This window comes from Oratosquilla oratoria, chromosome 39 (genome assembly GCF_046742065.1).
Source record: "Oratosquilla oratoria isolate Oo_2021 chromosome 39, ASM4674206v1, whole genome shotgun sequence".
In the NCBI taxonomy this organism is placed as follows: Eukaryota; Metazoa; Arthropoda; class Malacostraca; order Stomatopoda; family Squillidae; genus Oratosquilla; species Oratosquilla oratoria.
In genome coordinates this window covers 6781716-6794575 of record NC_134815.1, presented here as the reverse complement: position 1 = coordinate 6794575, position 12860 = coordinate 6781716, and the positions used below count along the sequence as shown (strand labels likewise).

At 38.6% G+C, this 12860-nt stretch overlaps 1 protein-coding gene across 1 annotated transcript in view; it reads right to left on the bottom strand.

Annotated features, from left to right (window-relative positions):
* Positions 1-920, bottom strand: part of LOC143020268 (putative 4-coumarate--CoA ligase 3) — a 343617-nt gene extending 342697 nt beyond the window's left edge. The window contains exon 1 of the mRNA XM_076176492.1: positions 883-920. The gene's annotated coding sequence lies outside the window, so the exon portion shown is untranslated. The remainder of the gene's footprint in view (positions 1-882) is intronic.
* Positions 921-12860: the final 11940 nt, after the last annotated feature.

Sequence of the window (12860 nt, the reverse complement as noted above, 5' to 3'; positions counted from 1 at the left end):
ACACACACATACATATATATATATACACACACATACATATATATATACACACACATACATACACCCACACATATATATATATATATATATATATATATATATAGACATACATATATATGTATATATATATATATATATATACGTATTTATATGTATATATATGTATATATATACATTATATATGATACATATATATTAATATACATATATATATATACATATATATATATATATATACATATATAAATATACAAATATATATATATATACATACATATATAAATATATATATATATATATATATACATACATATAAATAGACACATACCGTATTTTCCGGCGTATAGAAAATCGTATATAACGTTGATGTATTATAATTTACAAAATTAATAATTTTCTATTGTTCTATCGCGTAGGTGTGCACTTCTTATAATTTACCATTATATATATATATATATATATATATATATATATATATATATATATATATATATATATTATATACATATATATATATATACACACACACACATTAAAACCCACTGTTTATTGGATTAAGAAAAGAAAGGAAATAACGATTTCCGTATACTGTATTTCGATACATATACATATATACATATACACATACATACATACACATATATGTATACGTATATATACACATATATATACATATATATATTATATACATATATATACATATGTATATATACATATATATACAGTATATGTTTAGTACTTTAGTTGTCTACAACAGTTATATTCAAATCGTTAAAAAGAATTCACAACACGGGTCAACCTGCATCAGCATACGTCACACATGCGATTCTGTTGTATATGAAAGTCTTAACCAACAGCTATTTAAAGAGAATGAATTCCTACCTAGTTTTATCCTCGTGTGCTCGGTTGTCAACACACACACACACTTGCCATGTACTGACGTATTTACACGACGAACTTGAGCTGGTTTACGGGTTGACTTGTGTGGTGGGAGTCACCACTGTTGTGGGAGATCAGGGATAGTGTCTAGGCGGTTCGGGTTATGCAGCGGTACTGAATTCTTCACAGAGACTCTCTGTCACTTGCGTATATTAGCTCTATTTATAGTTAACATAGCAGAGCATTGTGGGAGCTTTGCGAACCTGGACCAATCAGGAGTCAGGTATAATGTATAACAATTAGATAGATTGACAAACAGACACGGGAAAAATATCATAAGTACAAATTCTAAAGATATTAATTACAAGTGAAAAATATTATGAAATTAATCAAGCGAAGAATAATTTACATCCGATCACAGCGACACGGGCCCAAACAAACATAACAATGGGTACATACATTTTCGATATTTAACATAATAACACTTGTACATGAGTAAATAGGAGTTTTTAATAACACATTGATTTATGGAACAAACTTCGTGTACTGCATTTGCCGCAGGACGCTACAGGACTCCCCCCACCAGATGCGGAGCATATCAGATGTACGGAGGTCAATAATAGGAGAAATCTGGGTCCTACTTGAACGTGACTTTACGTCTTGATCTGGTATACACTGGTGCACGTGGAGTATCCTCTGGTTCGGATGTGGATACGTTAGTGGTGGGCACTGTTGCCACTGTGTGGGATTTTCCCACAGATCTGTGGGACAAATGATCTGACGTGGGACTGTTTGTGGGGAGACCAATTTTGTTCTTAATTTGTGGAATTTTTTGTGGGAATCCATACAGTTTGTGGGAAATTCTATGGAATCAACAATTAGTCAGACAAATAACTAAGATTCTCCATAAATAAGAGAATTTGAAAAAGTATTGTTGGCATACATAACTAGGTTGTGTTGAATCAGTTTTAAATACTGGGACTAATTCTGTGGTACATAATATGGGTAAGCTGGGAATGAGGTGGATCACGCGTCCTGGACGCGTCCATCTGACTCCATCACTCGTTTAGTCGGCACTCGGAAGGGATTGGTTAGGGGGGAGGAGGAGGGCTACTTCTTAACAATGAAGACACAGCCCAAGCGAAAACGTTTTCTCTTCCCTCCCCGCAATAGGTCGAAAGCGTCATACGTTCAAGTACGGTCGACCCTCCCCACGATAGGTCGAAAACGTCATCCGTTCAAGTACGGTCGACCCTCCCCGCGATATGTCGAAAGCGTCATACGTTCAAGCACGGTCTGGCCAGTAGAAACTCCCGACTCCTTTGTCAACAGGGTCAAGTTGGAAACTTGGAACGTTTTGGAAGTCTTGCCAGAGGCTTACTTCACTCTACAGATTCAGTTATACAGTAAGCTCTGTTGCTCAGCTGCTGTTAGTCATACCGGTCTGCAAGACGGCCGGTGCTTGTAGGACCTACTTTATTTGCTAGTGATAGTCAAGATGACTGACAAAAGTACAAGGAAATACAGTCAGAGGTACCGTCCGTCATGGGAAAATGATCAACGTTTTAAAGATAAAGACAAAAATTTCGAATCTGTTAAGTTACCTTGTTAAAAATAGATGAAGAGCATATACAAATAGATACATGTATGCTTTCCTTATATCCATTAGTTGATTACCGCTGGATAATTTTACTTTACCAAGGTGTGGTGTACGCTAAAATAGATCTACGTTTTTTCAGTGCTTATGTAGTCGTAATAAGAATTACCGCAGGATGAAATGGTATAACTATTGTATGTTTATCAGAGAACTTTGACTTCTTGGTTTTAGGTTGGCTGCAGTCAGTCCCAGGTAATGCAAGCAAAGCACGATGCAAAGTTTGCGGAAATTCCTTTCAAGCCCACATGAAATCCGTGATTGGTCACTCTCTTAGCAAGAAACACGTGGATAACACTAAATCCTCTACAAGCATGAGCCAGAGGTCCATCAAAGATGCTATGTGTCCCATAGAGAGAGATCCAGTCAAAATTGCTGAGCTTAGAATTGCAGTTTATATAGTTGAACATGCCTCAGCTTTATCAGTAGATCATTTGGGTGAACTTTTGCCTAAGTTGGATATTAAATCACGCACATTACAAGATTTCAGAATGCATCATACTAAATGAGCACGTCTTCAGAAATATGTCATTGCTCCATCTTTTGCTGTTAAATTAAGAAATGAAATTGGAGACCAATTTTTTTAGCTTGGTGGTTGATGAGAGTACCAACGAAGCAAATATATCTTGCCTTGCCCTTTGCATTCGTTTTTACAGTACAAGTAAAAAGTCTGTAGTGGACACTTTCTATCGTCTACTACCAATAGAAAATGCTACAGCTGATACTCTCTATCAAACTGTTAAAAGATGCTTGGCTGAGGACGGCCTAGATGTGAAAAAAATGATAGGCCTAGGGACTGATGGAGCCAGTTCGATGATCGGTCAAACTCATTCACTCTCAACAGTTTTAAGAGTTGATAATCCTGAATTAACCCTGTTTAGGTGTGTGTACCACTCCCTTCACCTTGCTGCCAGTAAGGCTTCTGAATGCCTTCCTATAATTGTTGATTTTGTAGTTAGAGAAACTCATAATTGGTTTTCTACTAGTCCTAAGAGGACTAATGAGTATCAGGCTATATACAGTGTTAGAAAACAGTGTACCTAAGAAGGTGCAGGGACTGGCAGGCACACGCTGGTTGGCAAGATTGGAAGCAGTTAGTATAATTATCGATCATTTTGACCTGAGTGCTTCCAAAGAACGTTGGTACACAGCGAAAACCCTGTCTGATGCATACAGAGATGACCAGAATAAATTGTATTTGTTGTTTGTCAGAAAAACTCTGAAAGAAATAGTGTTAATAAGATTTTCCAGTCACAAACTGCAGATGTCACAAAAGTAACACAGGATCTCATTGCAATGTATCGTAATCTAATGAATATTGTAGTAAATGGAAAGCACTTGTCAAAATGTTCTGATGAAAACCTACCCAAACTTAAATTTCTGGATCATGTTGTGCCATGTGAGGCAATGAACTTTGGATATGAGTTCACCACATATGCATCTGCTTGTTCTTTAACTGTAGCTCAAGTTCACTATATCAAAGAGCGGTGTAAAGAGTTTGTGGTTGAACTCATAAAACAAGTTCAGATGCGCTTACCTGATAATGTTGAGATACTTATGATGTTGAAAAATTTCCATCCTTCCATTGCCACATCGCAGATTAAAGACCCTGTTGCTCTGATTGGTGCTAGGTATCGGTCTACCTTTGAGGATCTAGATGGTCTTGAAAATGAATGGAGTTCAATGTGTCTTCAGCAGTGGCCTAAAAGTTGCTTGGGTAATGAAGAAGTTTTTGGACTGAGGTAAATGAAAGGGAAAATTCTGCAGGACAAAAAAATGTTCCCAAACATTTCAGGCCTCGTACTGGCATTATTGTCCCTTCCATTTTCAAATGCCTCAGTAGAAAGCATTTTCTCTCAAATGAATGTTGTTCACTCGAAACTGAGAAATCGTCTAAAGGTTAGGTCGGTAGAGGCATTGTTGCAGATAAGGTATGGGTTGGTTCATTATTATCAGTCGTGTGTAAACTTTCAGCCCACTGATGACATGATAAGAAATTTCGGTGCTAAAGGTTCTAGATCGGAGGAGGAGGAGGAGGAGGAGGAGAATGTCATTAATCTTGATTTAATGCAGTAAGAAACTGAGACTGTAGGTAACCATAAATCTAATTATTGTCATTATGATGTTTGTATTGCAAAGTTTTGGTTGGCCTACTGTAGCTGCAGGCTGTCTACAGAACAGTCATAATGGAAAGACCTAGTTTTTAAGTTTATATAGTTGTTAAATATTAAGTAACTGCTTTTTTTTTGTAAGGAAAAATGTTTAATTTTCTTCATCAATAATAGATTTATATGAAATAATGCTGTATCTATTTTGTGGGATTTTTTCTGGGATTTTAATTTCAGTTTGTGGAAATCTGTGGGGAAAAATCTTTAATCTGTAGGAATTCGCCTCTACAAAATTGGCAACACTGCCAACAACAGATATTTTTGGACGAAGGCGCTTTGTACAGGCGGCCGCGCCACAGACAAGTCTTCCGACAGAAGACTCAACAATTATTTCAGAGGATATAGACATGGCAGAAGAATCACAGAAAAAGAAAAGGAAGCCAAACTGGTCACAAGAGGAAACACTCCTCTTGGTCAACGTGATTATGGAGAAAAAAAATAATTATAAATGGGCGAATCAAGCCAAGTTTAAACTACAAGGACAAGAGGGAGGCATAGCAAAGCACGTTGATGCTGTGGTATCGTTTTCTGTTTACATATAAATGTTCATCGACACTTAGAGCCATAATTCTAATGTTTGTGCCATCTATGGTACCCACAACACCGGGAAACCTAGTCTTCCATGAACTCTGCTTGTTTTACTTGCACTTCTTGGCGAGTCAATGGAAATTTTACAAATTGAGTTACAATATCTGGTTCTGGTAGTGCATCAATTGATTGAGTAATGACACGGCTGATTGTTGCTTCCGAGGTCCCAAAGTCGTCACCGCTGCATTTTACCCGTGGCTAAATATCATAGGGTAATTGCCACCTTCGTCTCAGGACTCGGTGGTCGATTCCGTTCTGTTCGGGATTGAAGTTTGTCCCTCACTAAATCAGCCATTGTTGTTATACCAGCACAGTTCATTGTGAAGTGTTTGATGAGTTCGTCGTCATTGTACTCGTTAAATATGTCCCGTCGCTGTCGTCTTTGTAATTGTTGTTGCACCGCCATCTTCTCTACTAACAGGAATTTGGGAGCTTAATAGTCCTCCACAGCACTTTTACCTTAACAGTACTTTTAAGGCCCTAACAAGTTTTCTGTATCCACTGTTAGTGCTTAACAGCTAAATGTTAGCCTTAACAGGAATTTGTTACCCTTAACAGCTATTTGTTAGTGCTAGCAAGTTTTGTGTATACGGCCCCTGGTTCACTGTAGAATAATAAGTACGCACGGCAGTTAGCAGTTGACTTAGTTCCTCGGGAAGTAGATTAACTTCAGGTTCGTGAATTTTATAGGGTTAGTAGCTCAGTCGGTAAGGCAACGGCAGTGAGAATTCACGAACGCAGATTCAAATCCGGGAATGACAGTCGGAATTATATATATATACACACACACACACACACACACACACACACACACACACACACACACACATATATATATATATATATATATATATATATATATATATATATATATATATATATGGCACAGGTTTTCACGCAATTAATTCTGATTAAAGTCAACTGCGCTAATAGCTTTGGCTATTTTGAGATCCAAGTTCTTCGGTTTGAAGAATACCGTTTTGTTTCCATAGTTGAAAGTATGAACAGAATCATTCATGATGTAAATACCATGGATAAGGAGGAGTAGAGATAGGTGCTGTTTAACGCCAACAAATGTAACAGTACAAAAAGCTGTTGATATTGTCAGAAAACTTAATTTTTTTCGCCTCCTACAGAGGCTTCTTCAGGGTGAGAACTACAACTCCGATGGCTATAAGGCCTACTTTCGATGAAGAGTAGGCGAAGAATGATGCATAGTGGCTGACCGTCACACTTCATGAAGCAGAGTAATTTGGGGAGTAGGAGAGGTCACCGAAGGTCCCTAGATGAGGTCACTGGGGGAAGGGAAGGTCCTAGTTGAGGTTACTGGAGGAAGACAATGTCCCAGGAAGTCTCTAGGCGAGGTCACAAGGGAAGGCGGTGACGAAGGAAGACTCTGGATGAGATCACTGGGCGAAGTAGGTGAGGTTGAAAGGAATCCCTGGGTGAGGTCACTAGGGGGATAGGGAAGGTCATCATTCTCGTCACAGAATGCATAGAGGAAGCTTTAGCTTGACTTCTAGTTCTAGATCCTGTGTGATGGGGGTATTGGTGTTGTTGAGGGTCCTGGCAACCACTATGTTCCTGAGAGGGTTCAGGATCATGTTGTCTATGAGATCGTTGGTGGGCAAGGTGTTCCTGGGGGCGGGCTGATGTGAGGATGAAGTCTGCGCCTTGTTGTATGATGATGGAAGGCTGTTGAGTTGTAATAGCTACAGCTTCAGTGATCTGCAATCTTTTAAAACTTATTTCTTTGTGGAGTATAATAGTGTTGCGCATTAATGTGTTCATTGGGGGCTTCATGTCGTGGTGGTCAATTTAGTGTTGGAAAATGGAGCCTTGGTTTCGGTGGTGTTGGAGACGTCTTCTTATTGTAGTGGAGGTTCTCCCAATGTAGGAAAAGGGTCCATTACAGCGGCCCTCCTGGCATGTAAACTTGTAAACTACGTTGGTAGAAGCCTCCTTCGGTATCTTTGGTGTGGTGCTATTTTTCATGATTAGGGATCTGGTCAGATTAGCCTTGCGGAAAATTCTAACATTAATAGGAGAGTGTTTGTCTGTAGGAATGACTGCTCTTTTTAAGATACCTTTAATGGCATTCCACTCTTCTTTGTAATGGCTGTGGAAGTGATTTTGGTGGTATATGGTGATTTGATTGGTGACCTGGTTTGGAGCCTGATCTTGGGTGGCGTATTGATCCAGTTTCTTTTTGATGACATCTTCGATCAATTGGTCAGAGAACTCGTTATAATTGAGAAGTTGTCGATTACGGTCGAGTTCCCTGTGCGTCTCCCTCCAGCTGCTACAATGGGTAAGCGCTCTGTTAACATATGCTGCAGCCACAGATCTTTTATATGGTGTCTTTGGTGTATACTTTGGTGTTAAAAATGTTCAGCTTTGCTGATGTCTATCTAGGTCGAGGAAGGGAAGACGTCTTTCTACACTCTGCTCGTGTGTGAAAGTCAGGCAGGAGTTGTCCAGAAAGGCAGAAATCAGGTTGGGGACGTCTTCTTTTGAATTGGTGGTAATAAAGATGTCGTGTATGTACCTGGCATAAATTCCTAGGGAATTTTGATGGTGGAACGTCTTCTCCTCAACGTGGGACATGTACATACTTGCAAAGAGGACCCCTAGTGGTGAACCCATTGCTACGCCATCAACTTACCTGAAGAGTTCTCCTCGATGAGAGAGGAAAGGGGCTTCCTTGGTACAGGTTTCAAGCATAGACTTTGGAACGTCTTCGGGGATGTCAATTCTAGGTCTATCGCTTCTATAGACTCGGTTTAAAATGATGTTAATGGTCTCATCTACTGGAACATTGGTGAAAAGGGATTCCACATCCAGGGAGGCGATATCTTGACAAGGTGAAGCAATACGCAGGATGTTAATGAACTCGGTGACAGAGGAAACTGAACGTCCTGTGGGGACATACGGGGTTAAAAGACTATTTAGTTTTTTTTTTTTTTGGCAACATGGTAGGTGGGGGTGGTGATTTGGGATATAATAGGTCTGAGGGGGTTACCTGGTTTGTGGATTTTTACGGTGCCGTAGCAGTATCCTGGCCTGAAATCTCCTATTGTTTTGTTGAAATGTTTGGTGGTTCTATTGGCTTGTTGGATGAGGCTGTTGGTCTCATATATATATATATATATATATATATATATATATATATATATATATTGTAACGTAATATTAGATATTACGTCATATGTGTAATTATGTTATAGAGTTGTGTTCCTTTGTATTACATAACTATGTTCATATTTCTTGTCTATGTATGTATTGTAACAATGTTAAGCAGTAACGCCCGTCCACTATATGTAATCTTGCCTACGTGCGGAGAGGTGCGCATTCTTGTAGAACAAACAGACAAGCGAAATCCTGAATAGTTCGGAGCGCACAGATTTGACAGTTACTAAATAAATAGATTGTTCAAGCGAGTCGAGGGTCCTAAAACTACCCATGTTGACGTGTTAACTTACCCTCCTCCTCACCCGCACCCTTAACCGGAAGTATCCGGCTTCCGGTCCAATGGTATATAAGCGGTGGAACTCGCTGACTCCTTGTCATTTCTCGCTCTATTGATCTCTTGATAAAAATACAAGTTTGGACTCATGAGACGATTGGTGTGAAGTGATCACCCTTTTTGCCTACATTACGTGTCTGATATACATTGCATTACTTTACTTATATTTGTACTTATTACTTATTCTGATGCATGTTCCTGATCTCTTTGTACTTAGATAGTACCATATTGTATACGTATCTTGTTTCTTATTTGAACGATAATTTCCATATTCTCATAATCATGTACGGTCCCATTGACCCTACTGCCCATTCTCTTTTGTGTTGATTGCCTGTAAATATTTTCCATTAATAATTTCGTTTACTAGTTTTATCGCTAGTTTAATATTCCTTTCCTGGAATCTTCTTTGTTACCTTTACTTCTAGTCTTACGAATTATCTAGGCCCTGACCAGATAGTTCAGTCCTACAGTGGCTTCTAGAAGTGCGCTGGTTCTTAAGCACTTAGACGTTATACGTAACGTCTCTTCACATACCAGCAGCCCGTAACAAAGTGGCGACCTTGCCAGGATATTTTATCAGGTATTTAACACATTCTTTTAGAGATGGATGATATAATTAAAGAATTCGTTCAAAATCCCAAGGTAAGTTTCTTAAAGAAACAAACTAAAGACACTTTGATAGAAATAGGCAAGCACTTTGGAGTAGACATTGATACAAGTTTACGAAAGAAAAAAATACTTCAGGAACTTGTTGAAAATCTGATCGAAGATGAGATATTATCTCCAGAAGAGATTACAGCTATACAAATTCCTTCAAATAGGTTAGAAATGGAGGCACGACTAACCGAACTTAAGATTAAGGAGATTGAATTAAAGGTCAGGAGAGTAGATTTTGAGGAGGAAACTAAACTGAAACAAATGCAAATTGAGGCAGAATTTAAAGCTAAAGAGGAGGAAACTAAACTGAAACAAATGCAAATTGAGGCGGAATTTAGAGCTAGAGAAGAGGAAGCTAAAGCGAAACAAGTAGCTAAAGAGGAGGAAACTAAACTGAAACAAATGCAAATTGAGGCGGAATTTAGAGCTAGAGAAGAGGAAGCTAAAGCGAAACAAGTAGCTAAAGAGGAGGAAACTAAACTGAAACAAATGCAAATTGAGGCAGAATTTAAAGCTAGAGAAGACGAAACTAAAGTCAAATTGGCAGAGTTAGAATTAAAGAAGGCAGAAGTAGAAGCTAGGATTGTTGATAGACAACCCGTAGTTCAGGAAGGTCGTATAGATATTTCCAAGTATGTAAAACTTTTACCCATATTTTCAGAGGGAGAGCCAGAAATTTTCTTTCTTCAGTGGGAAAAATTGGCGCAACAGTTACAAATCCCTAAAGAAAATTGGCCATTAATCATTCAAACACAATTTAAGGGTAAGGCTCAGCAAATTTATACTTCTCTTTCAGAAGCAGAAAGCGAGTATGATAATATGAAAGCTTGTATTTTAAAAGCGTATGAACTAATACCAGAGGCCTATAGACAGAAATTCCGTAATTATAGGAAGACACCTCAGTTAACATACGTAGAATATGCGGCTCAACAAGAGAGGTTATTCAATAGGTGGTGTTTGGCTAGTGAAACGGACACCTTAGATAGACTTAAACAGTTGATTTTATTGGAGCAGTTTAAGAATACCTTAGAGACAGATCTTAGGATTTTTATAGATGATCATGTTCCCGAAACTTTAACTAAAGCTGCTGTATTGGCTGATGAGTTCACACTAAATCATAAACCTAAGTCAAGACAAATGGAATCCCAAAAGTCAAAGTCATATATTCCAGATTCAACAAAATACTCTGATCCTTGGTCCCCAAAGAAACGCTTTGAAAATCAGTCTAGCCCATCACATTTCAGTTACAGGTCTGATTTCAATCAATATCCTCCAAACCAACCTTGGCAAAGAATGGAAAGGTTTAAGACTAATCCCCCTGTAACTTGTTCATATTGTAAACAGGTTGGCCATCACATTTCTAATTACAGAAAGAGACTGACACCCTCATTCTCCAATAAGACACCAACTCTTGTAAGTAATATAAAATCAGATGAGTCAAAATTCTCTGTTCAGGATACACTACCAAAGAAGCCGGTATTGTCAAGTAATGTAGAACCCCCCTCATCAGATCATGATCCTTGTTTCAAACCATTTGTATCTTCAGGAACTATATCTCATAGTAGTAGTTCACAACAATATCCTATTTCCATACTCCGAGACACAGGAGCAAAGCAAAGTCTGATTTTAAATTCTGTCTTGCAGAATCTGGGTGAGTCATATACAGGTTATGATATATTGATAGAAGGAGTTGGAGGAATTGTAAAATGTCCATTACATAATGTTTTCTTGCGGTCTGATTTAACAACCGGAATGGTTAAAGTAGCAGTAGTAGACTCTCTTCCCATAGTAGGAATATCCTTATTGTTGGCCAATGACATCGCTGGAAGCAAAGTCATTTCTCCCTTAATAACAAATAACCCTAAGACCTCAGTAGAACCTTCAGATAACTTACAGTTGTTTCCCGCTTGTGCTGTAACCAGATCTCAGTACAAGAAATCTGAAGAGGAGACCTATAATTTAGAATCCCTATTCTCCCAAACTGACCCATCTTCTTCTTCACCAGTTTCTCTATCTAGAGCAGAATTAATCAAAGAACAGAAGTCAGATCCTTCTCTTAAAAATTTGTACGAGATTGTTTCTTCTCCAGAAGAAGTTGAAAATATGTCACGAGGTTTCTATATAGAAAACGGAGTCCTAATGCGAAAATGGAGAGCATCCACCGCAACCGCTGACCAGCCATGGCAAGTAAGGAATCAAATAGTCCTCCCTCTTGGTTTCAGGAATAATGTTCTAAGATTGGCTCATGATACTCCCTTAGCAGGTCACTTAGGGGTAAGAAAGACCTTGTTCAACATAACCCAACATTTCCATTGGCCCACGGTTGTCAAAGATGTTGCCCAATATTGTAAAACATGTCATACATGTCAACTTGTAGGTAAGCCCAACCAGAAAATTGTAGAAGCTCCACTCCATCCCATTCCTGTAATGGAAGAGCCATTTAAAAAAGTTCTTATTGATTGTGTAGGACCTTTACCTCCTTCAAGTAAAGGAAATCAGTACATTCTCACAATCATGTGTATGAGCACTCGTTTTCCAGAAGCAATTCCTTTGAAAAATATTAAAGCTCAAAACATAATCAGAGAAATGTTGAAATATTTCACTATGGTAGGATTTCCTAAGAACATTCAAAGTGATCAAGGAAGTAATTTTCTTTCCAACAAGTTTAGAGAAACTCTTGTAACACTAGGTATAAATCATGTAACTTCCGCTTATCATCCTCAATCACAAGGTGCTCTAGAGCGCTTTCACCAAACGCTCAAGACAATGTTAAGAATCTTCTGTGCTGAGAACACTCGAAATTGGGAAGACGGACTCCCCTTTTTGTTGTTCGCCACCCGAACAACAATTCAAGAAAGCCTTGGATTCAGCCCGTCAGAATTAGTCTTCGGTCATGAAGTCCGTGGCCCCCTAAAGATACTTCATGAACAATGGATGAAAGAAGAACCACCAGTTCCTTCTTTGAAATACGTGTCCCAGGTCACCGAGAAGTTGTTAGAAGCTTGGAAGTTGGCAAGAGAGAACTTGACGAATGCTCAACGAGTAATGAAAGGTCGGTATGATAAAAATTCTAAACTTAGAACTTTCTCTCCAGGAGATCAAGTGTTACTTTATCTTCCCATACCAGGAGATCCATTGCAGGCTAAATACAAAGGACCCTATGAAGTCTTGTCCAGAGCCAGTGATCTCAACTACATAATCAAAACTCCAGACAGAAGAAAGAGTTCCCGTCTCTGTCACATAAATACCTTAAAACCTTATCATTCCCGAGATCCAATTCCAGCTTGCAGCTCTACCACAATAGAATCCGAAGAGCCTCCTGATAACCTGCCTAATCCTCCTGAGATTCCCTTGGAAAACTCTCAGATACTACAAAATCTTCAGATAA